Source organism: Phalangium opilio, unplaced genomic scaffold, assembly GCF_054372755.1.
Source record: "Phalangium opilio isolate 3A_F unplaced genomic scaffold, DU_Popi_V2 ptg000088l_1, whole genome shotgun sequence".
In the NCBI taxonomy this organism is placed as follows: Eukaryota; Metazoa; Arthropoda; class Arachnida; order Opiliones; family Phalangiidae; genus Phalangium; species Phalangium opilio.
The window spans coordinates 5,481,646-5,491,757 of NW_028324193.1; the positions used below are offsets into that span (position 1 = coordinate 5,481,646).

The 10,112-nt window shown below is 46.2% G+C and overlaps 20 non-coding genes across 20 annotated transcripts; all 20 read left to right on the forward strand.

The window, feature by feature from the left end:
• The first annotated feature begins 446 nt into the window (after positions 1 to 446).
• Positions 447 to 518, forward strand: TRNAP-UGG (transfer RNA proline (anticodon UGG)). The gene has a single exon. It is a non-coding gene; the product is annotated as a tRNA-Pro (tRNA).
• Positions 519 to 2,215: 1,697 nt separating this feature from the next.
• On the forward strand, positions 2,216 to 2,287 carry TRNAP-UGG (transfer RNA proline (anticodon UGG)). The gene has a single exon. It is a non-coding gene; the product is annotated as a tRNA-Pro (tRNA).
• Positions 2,288 to 2,375: 88 nt separating this feature from the next.
• Positions 2,376 to 2,447, forward strand: TRNAP-UGG (transfer RNA proline (anticodon UGG)). The gene has a single exon. It is a non-coding gene; the product is annotated as a tRNA-Pro (tRNA).
• An 89-nt stretch (positions 2,448 to 2,536) lies between these two features.
• On the forward strand, positions 2,537 to 2,608 carry TRNAP-UGG (transfer RNA proline (anticodon UGG)). The gene has a single exon. It is a non-coding gene; the product is annotated as a tRNA-Pro (tRNA).
• Positions 2,609 to 3,018: 410 nt separating this feature from the next.
• Positions 3,019 to 3,090, forward strand: TRNAP-UGG (transfer RNA proline (anticodon UGG)). The gene has a single exon. It is a non-coding gene; the product is annotated as a tRNA-Pro (tRNA).
• An 89-nt stretch (positions 3,091 to 3,179) lies between these two features.
• TRNAP-UGG (transfer RNA proline (anticodon UGG)) lies at positions 3,180 to 3,251 on the forward strand. The gene has a single exon. It is a non-coding gene; the product is annotated as a tRNA-Pro (tRNA).
• Positions 3,252 to 3,339: 88 nt separating this feature from the next.
• On the forward strand, positions 3,340 to 3,411 carry TRNAP-UGG (transfer RNA proline (anticodon UGG)). Its single transcript has one exon. It is a non-coding gene; the product is annotated as a tRNA-Pro (tRNA).
• Positions 3,412 to 3,500: 89 nt separating this feature from the next.
• Positions 3,501 to 3,572, forward strand: TRNAP-UGG (transfer RNA proline (anticodon UGG)). The gene has a single exon. It is a non-coding gene; the product is annotated as a tRNA-Pro (tRNA).
• An 892-nt stretch (positions 3,573 to 4,464) lies between these two features.
• TRNAP-UGG (transfer RNA proline (anticodon UGG)) lies at positions 4,465 to 4,536 on the forward strand. Its single transcript has one exon. It is a non-coding gene; the product is annotated as a tRNA-Pro (tRNA).
• An 89-nt stretch (positions 4,537 to 4,625) lies between these two features.
• On the forward strand, positions 4,626 to 4,697 carry TRNAP-UGG (transfer RNA proline (anticodon UGG)). Its single transcript has one exon. It is a non-coding gene; the product is annotated as a tRNA-Pro (tRNA).
• Positions 4,698 to 4,785: 88 nt separating this feature from the next.
• TRNAP-UGG (transfer RNA proline (anticodon UGG)) lies at positions 4,786 to 4,857 on the forward strand. Its single transcript has one exon. It is a non-coding gene; the product is annotated as a tRNA-Pro (tRNA).
• An 89-nt stretch (positions 4,858 to 4,946) lies between these two features.
• TRNAP-UGG (transfer RNA proline (anticodon UGG)) lies at positions 4,947 to 5,018 on the forward strand. The gene has a single exon. It is a non-coding gene; the product is annotated as a tRNA-Pro (tRNA).
• Positions 5,019 to 5,750: 732 nt separating this feature from the next.
• On the forward strand, positions 5,751 to 5,822 carry TRNAP-UGG (transfer RNA proline (anticodon UGG)). The gene has a single exon. It is a non-coding gene; the product is annotated as a tRNA-Pro (tRNA).
• An 89-nt stretch (positions 5,823 to 5,911) lies between these two features.
• TRNAP-UGG (transfer RNA proline (anticodon UGG)) lies at positions 5,912 to 5,983 on the forward strand. The gene has a single exon. It is a non-coding gene; the product is annotated as a tRNA-Pro (tRNA).
• An 88-nt stretch (positions 5,984 to 6,071) lies between these two features.
• TRNAP-UGG (transfer RNA proline (anticodon UGG)) lies at positions 6,072 to 6,143 on the forward strand. The gene has a single exon. It is a non-coding gene; the product is annotated as a tRNA-Pro (tRNA).
• Positions 6,144 to 6,232: 89 nt separating this feature from the next.
• On the forward strand, positions 6,233 to 6,304 carry TRNAP-UGG (transfer RNA proline (anticodon UGG)). The gene has a single exon. It is a non-coding gene; the product is annotated as a tRNA-Pro (tRNA).
• A 249-nt stretch (positions 6,305 to 6,553) lies between these two features.
• On the forward strand, positions 6,554 to 6,625 carry TRNAP-UGG (transfer RNA proline (anticodon UGG)). Its single transcript has one exon. It is a non-coding gene; the product is annotated as a tRNA-Pro (tRNA).
• A 410-nt stretch (positions 6,626 to 7,035) lies between these two features.
• On the forward strand, positions 7,036 to 7,107 carry TRNAP-UGG (transfer RNA proline (anticodon UGG)). The gene has a single exon. It is a non-coding gene; the product is annotated as a tRNA-Pro (tRNA).
• Positions 7,108 to 7,356: 249 nt separating this feature from the next.
• On the forward strand, positions 7,357 to 7,428 carry TRNAP-UGG (transfer RNA proline (anticodon UGG)). Its single transcript has one exon. It is a non-coding gene; the product is annotated as a tRNA-Pro (tRNA).
• An 89-nt stretch (positions 7,429 to 7,517) lies between these two features.
• On the forward strand, positions 7,518 to 7,589 carry TRNAP-UGG (transfer RNA proline (anticodon UGG)). Its single transcript has one exon. It is a non-coding gene; the product is annotated as a tRNA-Pro (tRNA).
• The last annotated feature ends 2,523 nt before the right edge of the window (positions 7,590 to 10,112 follow it).

Here is a 10,112-nt window from a genome sequence, read left to right on the forward strand (position 1 = left end):
TCGAGTGGTCCCGGTTTCAAATCCCGGACGGACTCAACTTTTTGTAGAAATAATCTTGTGACTATTTAAATGCAACTGATTACAAGGTTGGACTATGAGTTGAACATGTTTCGGTCACATACATGGTCCGTTGGTCAATGGGTATGATACTCGCTTTGGGTGCGAGTGGTTCCGGGTTCAAATCCCGGACGGACCCAACTTTTCGATGAAGTAATGTAGTGACTATTATAATGCAACTGATTACAGGGTTGGACTATGAGTTGACCATGTTTCAGTTACATACATGGTCCGTTGGTCTAGGGGTATGATACTCGCTTTGGGTGCGAGTGGTCCCGGTTTCAAATCCCGGACGGACTCAACTTTTTGTAGAAATAATCTAGTGACTATTTAAATGCAACTGATTACAGGGTTGGACTATAAGTTGACCATGTTTCGGTTACACACATGGTCCGTTGGTCTAGGGGTATGATACTCGCTTTGGGTGCGAGTGGTCCCGGGTTCAAATCCCGGACGGACAAAACTTTTGCAGAAATAATCTAATCACTATTTAAATGCAACTGATTACAAGGTTGGACTATGAGTTGAACATGTTTCGGTTACATACATGGTCCGTTGGTCAATGGGTATGATACTCGCTTTGGGTGCGAGTGGTTCCGGGTTCAAATCCCGGACGGACCCAACTTTTCGATGAAGTAATGTAGTGACTATTATAATGCAACTGATTACAGGGTTGGACTATAAGTTGACCATGTTTCAGTTACATACATGGTCCGTTGGTCTAGGGGTATGATACTCGCTTAGGGTTCGAGTGGTCCCGGTTTCAAATCCCGGACGGACTCAACTTTTTGTAGAAATGATCTAGTGACTATTTAAATGCAACTGATTACAAGGTTGGACTATGAGTTGAACATGTTTCGGTCACATACATGGTCCGTTGGTCAATGGGTATGATACTCGCTTTGGGTGCGAGTGGTTCCGGGTTCAAATCCCGGACGGACCCAACTTTTCGATGAAGTAATGTAGTGACTATTATAATGCAACTGATTACAGGGTTGGACTATGAGTTGACCATGTTTCAGTTACATACATGGTCCGTTGGTCTAGGGGTATGATACTCGCTTTGGGTGCGAGTGGTCCCGGTTTCAAATCCCGGACGGACTCAACTTTTTGTAGAAATAATTTAGTGACTATTTAAATGCAACTGATTACAGGGTTGGACTATAAGTTGACCATGTTTCGGTTACACACATGGTCCGTTGGTCTAGGGGTATGATACTCGCTTTGGGTGCGAGTGGTCCCGGGTTCAAATCCCCGACGGACCCAACTTTTGCAGAAATAATCTAATCACTATTTAAATGCAACTGATTACAAGGTTGGACTATGAGTTGAACATGTTTCGGTTACATACATGGTCCGTTGGTCAATGGGTATGATACTCGCTTTGGGTGCGAGTGGTTCCGGGTTCAAATCCCGGACGGACCCAACTTTTCGATGAAGTAATGTAGTGACTATTATAATGCAACTGATTACAGGGTTGGACTATAAGTTGACCATGTTTCAGTTACATACATGGTCCGTTGGTCTAGGGGTATGATACTCGCTTAGGGTTCGAGTGGTCCCGGTTTCAAATCCCGGACGGACTCAACTTTTTGTAGAAATAATCTAGTGACTATTTAAATGCAACTGATTACAAGGTTGGACTATGAGTTGAACATGTTTCGGTCACATACATGGTCCGTTGGTCAATGGGTATGATACTCGCTTTGGGTGCGAGTGGTTCCGGGTTCAAATCCCGGACGGACCCAACTTTTCGATGAAGTAATGTAGTGACTATTATAATGCAACTGATTACAGGGTTGGACTATGAGTTGACCATGTTTCAGTTACATAAATGGTCCGTTGGTCTAGGGGTATGATACTCGCTTTGGGTGCGAGTGGTCCCGGTTTCAAATCCCGGACGGACTCAACTTTTTGTAGAAATAATCTAGTGACTATTTAAATGCAACTGATTACAGGGTTGGACTATAAGTTGACCATGTTTCGGTTACATACATGGTCCGTTGGTCTAGGGGTATGATACTCGCTTTGGGTGCGAGTGGTCCCGGGTTCAAATACAGGACGGACCCAACTTTTCGATGAAGTAATGTAGTGACTATTTTAATGCAACTGTAAACAGGGTTGGACTATGAGTTGACCATGCTTCAGTTATATACATGGTCCGTTGGTCTAGGGGTATGATACTCGCTTTGGGTGCGAGTGGTCCCGGGTTCAAATCCCGGACGGACCCAACTTTGTCAGAAATAATCTAGTGACTATTTAAATGCAACTGATTACAGGGTTGGACTATGAGTTGACCAAATTTCGGTTACATTCATGGTCCGTTGGTCTAGGGGTATGATACTCGCTTTGGGTGCAAGTGGTCCCGGGTTCAAATCCCGGACGGACCCAACTTTTCGATGAAGTAATGTAGTGACTTTTATAATGCAACTGATTACAGGGTTGGACTATGAATTGACCATGTTTAGGTTACATACATGGTCCGTTGGTCTAGGGGTATGATACTCGCTTTGGGTGCGAGTGGTCCCGGGTTCAAATCCCGGACGGACCCAACTTTGTCAGAAATAATCTAGTGACTATTTAAATGCAACTGATTACAAGGTTGGACTATGAGTTGAACATGTTTCGGTCACATACATGGTCCGTTGGTCAATGGGTATGATACTCGCTTTGGGTGCGAGTGGTTCCGGGTTCAAATCCCGGACGGACCCAACTTTTCGATGAAGTAATGTAGTGACTATTATAATGCAACTGATTACAGGGTTGGACTATGAGTTGACCATGTTTCAGTTACATACATGGTCCGTTGGTCTAGGGGTATGATACTCGCTTTGGGTGCGAGTGGTCCCGGTTTCAAATCCCGGACGGACTCAACTTTTTGTAGAAATAATCTAGTGACTATTTAAATGCAACTGATTACAGGGTTGGACTATAAGTTGACCATGTTTCGGTTACATACATGGTCCGTTGGTCTAGGGGTATGATACTCGCTTTGGGTGCGAGTGGTCCCGGGTTCAAATCCCGGACGGACCCAACTTTTCGATGAAGTAATGTAGTGACTATTTTAATGCAACTGTAAACAGGGTTGGACTATGAGTTGACCATGCTTCAGTTATATACATGGTCCGTTGGTCTAGGGGTATGATACTCGCTTTGGGTGCGAGTGGTCCCGGGTTCAAATCCCGGACGGACCCAACTTTGTCAGAAATAATCTAGTGACTATTTAAATGCAACTGATTACAGGGTTGGACTATGAGTTGACCAAATTTCGGTTACATTCATGGTCCGTTGGTCTAGGGGTATGATACTCGCTTTGGGTGCAAGTGGTCCCGGGTTCAAATCCCGGACGGACCCAACTTTTCGATGAAGTAATGTAGTGACTTTTATAATGCAACTGATTACAGGGTTGGACTATGAATTGACCATGTTTAGGTTACATACATGGTCCGTTGGTCTAGGGGTATGATACTCGCTTTGGGTGCGAGTGGTCCCGGGTTCAAATCCCGGACGGACCCAACTTTGTCAGAAATAATCTAGTGACTATTTAAATGCAACTGATTACAGTGTTGGACTATAAGTTGACCATGTTTCGGTTACACACATGGTCCGTTGGTCAATGGGTATGATACTCGCTTTGGGTGCGAGTGGTCCCGGGTTCAAATCCCCGACGGACCCAACTTTTGCAGAAATAATCTAATCACTATTTAAATGCAACTGATTACAAGGTTGGACTATGAGTTGAACATGTTTCGGTTACATACATGGTCCGTTGGTCAATGGGTATGATACTCGCTTTGGGTGCGAGTGGTTCCGGGTTCAAATCCCGGACGGACCCAACTTTTCGATGAAGTAATGTAGTGACTATTATAATGCAACTGATTACAGGGTTGGACTATAAGTTGACCATGTTTCAGTTACATACATGGTCCGTTGGTCTAGGGGTATGATACTCGCTTAGGGTTCGAGTGGTCCCGGTTTCAAATCCCGGACGGACTCAACTTTTTGTAGAAATAATCTAGTGACTATTTAAATGCAACTGATTACAAGGTTGGACTATGAGTTGAACATGTTTCGGTCACATACATGGTCCGTTGGTCAATGGGTATGATACTCGCTTTGGGTGCGAGTGGTTCCGGGTTCAAATCCCGGACGGACCCAACTTTTCGATGAAGTAATGTAGTGACTATTATAATGCAACTGATTACAGGGTTGGACTATGAGTTGACCATGTTTCAGTTACATACATGGTCCGTTGGTCTAGGGGTATGATACTCGCTTTGGGTGCGAGTGGTCCCGGTTTCAAATCCCGGACGGACTCAACTTTTTGTAGAAATAATCTAGTGACTATTTAAATGCAACTGATTACAGGGTTGGACTATAAGTTGACCATGTTTCGGTTACATACATGGTCCGTTGGTCTAGGGGTATGATACTCGCTTTGGGTGCGAGTGGTCCCGGGTTCAAATCCCGGACGGACCCAACTTTTCGATGAAGTAATGTAGTGACTATTTTAATGCAACTGTAAACAGGGTTGGACTATGAGTTGACCATGCTTCAGTTATATGCATGGTCCGTTGGTCTAGGGGTATGATACTCGCTTTGGGTGCGAGTGGTCCCGGGTTCAAATCCCGGACGGACCCAACTTTGTCAGAAATAATCTAGTGACTATTTAAATGCAACTGATTACAGGGTTGGACTATGAGTTGACCAAATTTCGGTTACATTCATGGTCCGTTGGTCTAGGGGTATGATACTCGCTTTGGGTGCAAGTGGTCCCGGGTTCAAATCCCGGACGGACCCAACTTTTCGATGAAGTAATGTAGTGACTTTTATAATGCAACTGATTACAGGGTTGGACTATGAATTGACCATGTTTAGGTTACATACATGGTCCGTTGGTCTAGGGGTATGATACTCGCTTTGGGTGCGAGTGGTCCCGGGTTCAAATCCCGGACGGACCCAACTTTGTCAGAAATAATCTAGTGACTATTTAAATGCAACTGATTACAAGGTTGGACTATGAGTTGAACATGTTTCGGTCACATACATGGTCCGTTGGTCAATGGGTATGATACTCGCTTTGGGTGCGAGTGGTTCCGGGTTCAAATCCCGGACGGACCCAACTTTTCGATGAAGTAATGTAGTGACTATTATAATGCAACTGATTACAGGGTTGGACTATGAGTTGACCATGTTTCAGTTACATACATGGTCCGTTGGTCTAGGGGTATGATACTCGCTTTGGGTGCGAGTGGTCCCGGTTTCAAATCCCGGACGGACTCAACTTTTTGTAGAAATAATCTAGTGACTATTTAAATGCAACTGATTACAGGGTTGGACTATAAGTTGACCATGTTTCGGTCACATACATGGTCCGTTGGTCAATGGGTATGATACTCGCTTTGGGTGCGAGTGGTTCCGGGTTCAAATCCCGGACGGACCCAACTTTTCGATGAAGTAATGTAGTGACTATTATAATGCAACTGATTACAGGGTTGGACTATGAGTTGACCATGTTTCAGTTACATACATGGTCCGTTGGTCTAGGGGTATGATACTCGCTTTGGGTGCGAGTGGTCCCGGTTTCAAATCCCGGACGGACTCAACTTTTTGTAGAAATAATCTAGTGACTATTTAAATGCAACTGATTACAGGGTTGGACTATAAGTTGACCATGTTTCGGTTACATACATGGTCCGTTGGTCTAGGGGTATGATACTCGCTTTGGGTGCGAGTGGTCCCGGGTTCAAATCCCGGACGGACCCAACTTTTCGATGAAGTAATGTAGTGACTATTTTAATGCAACTGTAAACAGGGTTGGACTATGAGTTGACCATGCTTCAGTTATATACATGGTCCGTTGGTCTAGGGGTATGATACTCGCTTTGGGTGCGAGTGGTCCCGGGTTCAAATCCCGGACGGACCCAACTTTGTCAGAAATAATCTAGTGACTATTTAAATGCAACTGATTACAGGGTTGGACTATGAGTTGACCAAATTTCGGTTACATTCATGGTCCGTTGGTCTAGGGGTATGATACTCGCTTTGGGTGCAAGTGGTCCCGGGTTCAAATCCCGGACGGACCCAACTTTTCGATGAAGTAATGTAGTGACTTTTATAATGCAACTGATTACAGGGTTGGACTATGAATTGACCATGTTTAGGTTACATACATGGTCCGTTGGTCTAGGGGTATGATACTCGCTTTGGGTGCGAGTGGTCCCGGGTTCAAATCCCGGACGGACCCAACTTTGTCAGAAATAATCTAGTGACTATTTAAATGCAACTGATTACAGGGTTGGACTATGAGTTGACCATGTTTCAGTTACATACATGGTCCGTTGGTCCAGGGGTATGATACTCGCTTTGGGTGCGAGTGGTCCCGGTTTCAAATCCCGGACGGACTCCACTTTTTGTAGAAATAATCTAGTGACTATTTAAATGCAACTGATTACAGGGTTGGACTATAAGTTGACCATGTTTCGGTTACATACATGGTCCGTTGGTCTAGGGGTATGATACTCGCTTTGGGTGCGAGTGGTCCCGGGTTCAAGTCCCGGAGGGACCAAACTTTTTGCAGAAATAATCTAGTGACGATTTAAATGCAACTGATTAAAGGGTTAAACTATGAGTTGAACATGTTTCGGTTACATACATGGTCCGTTGGTCAAGGGGTATGATACGCGCTTTGGGTGCGAGTTGTCACGGTTTCAAATCCCGTACGGACCCAATTTTCGATGAAGTAATGTAGTGACTATTTTAATGCGACTGTAAACAGGGTTGGACTATGAGTTGACCATGTTTCAGTTATATACATGGTCCGTTGGAGTAGGGGTATGATACTAGCTTTGGGTGCGAGTGGTCCCGGGTTCAAATCACGGACGGACCCTACTTTTCGATGAAGTAATGTAGTGACTATTATAATGCAACTGATTACAGGGTTGGACTATAAGTTGACCATGTTTCTGTTACATACATGGTCCGTTGGTCTAGGGGTATGATACTCGCTTTGGGTGCGAGTGGTCCCGGGTTCAACTCCCGGACGGACCCAACTTTTGCAGAAATAATCTAATGACTATTTAAATGCAACTGATTACAAGGTTGGACTATGAGTTGAACATGTTTCGGTTACATCCATGGTCCGTTGGTCTAGGGGTATGATACTCGCTTTGGGTGCGAGTGGTCCCGGTTTCAAATCCCGGACGGACCCAACTTTTCGATGAAGTAATGTAGTGACTATTTTAATGCAACTGTAAACAGGGTTGGACTATGAGTTGACCAAGTTTCGGTTACATACATGGTCCGTTGGTCTAGGGGTATGATACTCGCTTTGGGTGCAAGTGGTCCCGGGTTCAAATCCCGGACGGACCCAACTTTTCGATGAAGTAATGTAGTGACTATTATAATGCAACTGATTACAGGGTTGGACTATGAATTGACCATGTTTAGGTTACATACATGGTCCGTTGGTCTAGGGGTATGATACTCGCTTTGGGTGCGAGTGGTCCCGGGTTCAAATCCCGGACGGACCCAACTTTGTCAGAAATAATCTAGTGACTATTTAAATGCAACTGATTACAAGGTTGGACTATGAGTTGACCATGTTTCAGTTACACACATGGTCCGTTGGTCTAGGGGTATGATACTCGCTTTGGGTCGAGTGGTCCCGGTTTCAAATCCCGGACGGACTCAACTTTTTGTAGAAATAATCTAGTGACTATTTAAATGCAACTGATTACAGGGTTGGACAATAAGTTGACCATGTTTCGGTTACATACATGGTCCGTTGGTCTAGGGGCATGATACTCGCTTTGGGTGCGAGTGGTCCCGGTTTCAAATCCCGGACGGACCCAACTTTTCGATGAAGTAATGTAGTGACTATTTCAATGCAACTGTAAACAGGGTTGGACTATGAGTTGACCATGCTTCAGTGAAATACATGGTCCGTTGGTCTAGGGGTATGATACTCGCTTTGGGTGCGAGTGGTCCCGGGTTTATATCCCGGACGGACCCAACTTTTCGATGTTAAGACGCGAAGTTAAACAGCGTCGAGCGCGGTCAGTACTTGGGAGGGGAGACAACCCCCGGGTTCAAACCCCGGTCTATGGCAGAATCCCCTTTGTATGTGTGATGGGGTGAGTCGCTTGTGGCGCCATCTACCGTCGGCAAGGTAAACTAAATTATTACTAACCCCATCCATGTTAAGACGCGAAGTTAAACAGCGTCGAGCGCGGTCAGTACTTGGGAGGGGAGACAACCCCCGGGTTCAAACCCCGGTCTATGGCAGAATCCCCTTTGTATGTGTGATGGGGTGAGTCGCTTGTGGCGCCATCTACCGTCGGCAAGGTAAACTAAAATATTACTAACCCCATCCATGTTAAGACGCGAAGTTAAACAGCGTCGAGCGCGGTCAGTACTTGGGAGGGGAGACAACCCCCGGGTTCAAACCCCGGTCTGTGGCAGAATCCCCTTTGTATGTGTGATGGGGTGAGTCGCTTGTGGCGCCATCTACCGTCGGCAAGGTAAACTAAAATATTACTAACCCCATCCATGTTAAGACGCGAAGTTAAACAGCGTCGAGCGCGGTCAGTACTTGGGAGGGGAGACAACCCCCGGGTTCAAACCCCGGTCTATGGCAGAATCCCCTTTGTATGTATGATGGGGTGAGTCGCTTGTGGCATCATCTACCGTCGGCGATGTAAACTAAAATATTACTAACCCCATCCATGTTAAGACGCGAAGTTAAACAGCGTCGAGCGCGGTCAGTACTTGGGAGGGGAGACAACCCCCGGGTTCAAACCCCGGTCTATGGCAGAATCCCCTTTGTATGTGTGATGGGGTGAGTCGCTTGTGGTGCCATCTACCGTCGGCGATGTAAACTAAAATATTACTAACCCCATCCATGTTAAGACGCGAAGTTAAACAGCGTCGAGCGCGGTCAGTACTTGGGAGGGGAGACAACCCCCGGGTTCAAACCCCGGTCTATGGCAGAATCCCCTTTGTATGTGTGATGGGGTGAGTCGCTTGTGGTGCCATCTACCGTCGGCGATGTAAACTAAAATATTACTAACCCCATCCATGTTAAGACGCGAAGTTAAACAGCGTCGAGCGCGGTCAGTAATTGGGAGGGGAGACAACCCCCGGGTTCAAACCCCGGTCTATGGCAGAATCCCCTTTGTATGTGTGATGGGGTGAGTCGCTTGTGGCGCCATCTACCGTCGGCAAGGTAAACTAAAATATTACTAACCCCATCCATGTTAAAACGCGAAGTTAAACAGCGTCGAGCGCGGTCAGTACTTGGGAGGGGAGACAACCCCCGGGTTCAAACCCCGGTCTATGGCAGAATCCCCTTTGTATGTGTGATGGGGTGAGTCGCTTGTGGTGCCATCTACCGTCGGCGATGTAAACTAAAATATTACTAACCCCATCCATGTTAAGACGCGAAGTTAAACAGCGTCGAGCGCGGTCAGTAATTGGGAGGGGAGACAACCCCCGGGTTCAAACCCCGGTCTTAAGCAGAATCCCCTTTGTATGTGTGATGGGGTGAGTCGCTTGTGGCGCCATCTACCGTCGGCAAGGTAAACTAAAATATTACTAACCCCATCCATGTTAAGACGCGAAGTTAAACAGCGTCGAGCGCGGTCAGTACTTGGGAGGGGAGACAACCCCCGGGATCAAACCCCGGTCTATAGCAGAATCCCCTTTGTATGTGTGATGGGGTGAGTCGCTTGTGGCGCCATCTACCGTCGGCGATGTAAACTAAAATATTACTAACCCCATCCATGTTAAGACGCGAAGTTAAACAGCGTCGAGCGCGGTCAGTACTTGGGAGGGGAGACAACCCCCGGGTTCAAACCCCGGTCTATGGCAGAATCCCCTTTGTATGTGTGATGGGGTGAGTCGCTTGTGGCGCCATCTACCGTCGGCGATGTAAACTAAAATATTACTAACCCCATCCATGTTAAGACGCGAAGTTAAACAGCGTCGAGCGCGGTCAGTACTTGGGAGGGGAGACAACCCCCGGGTTCAAACCCCGGTCTATGGCAGAATACCCT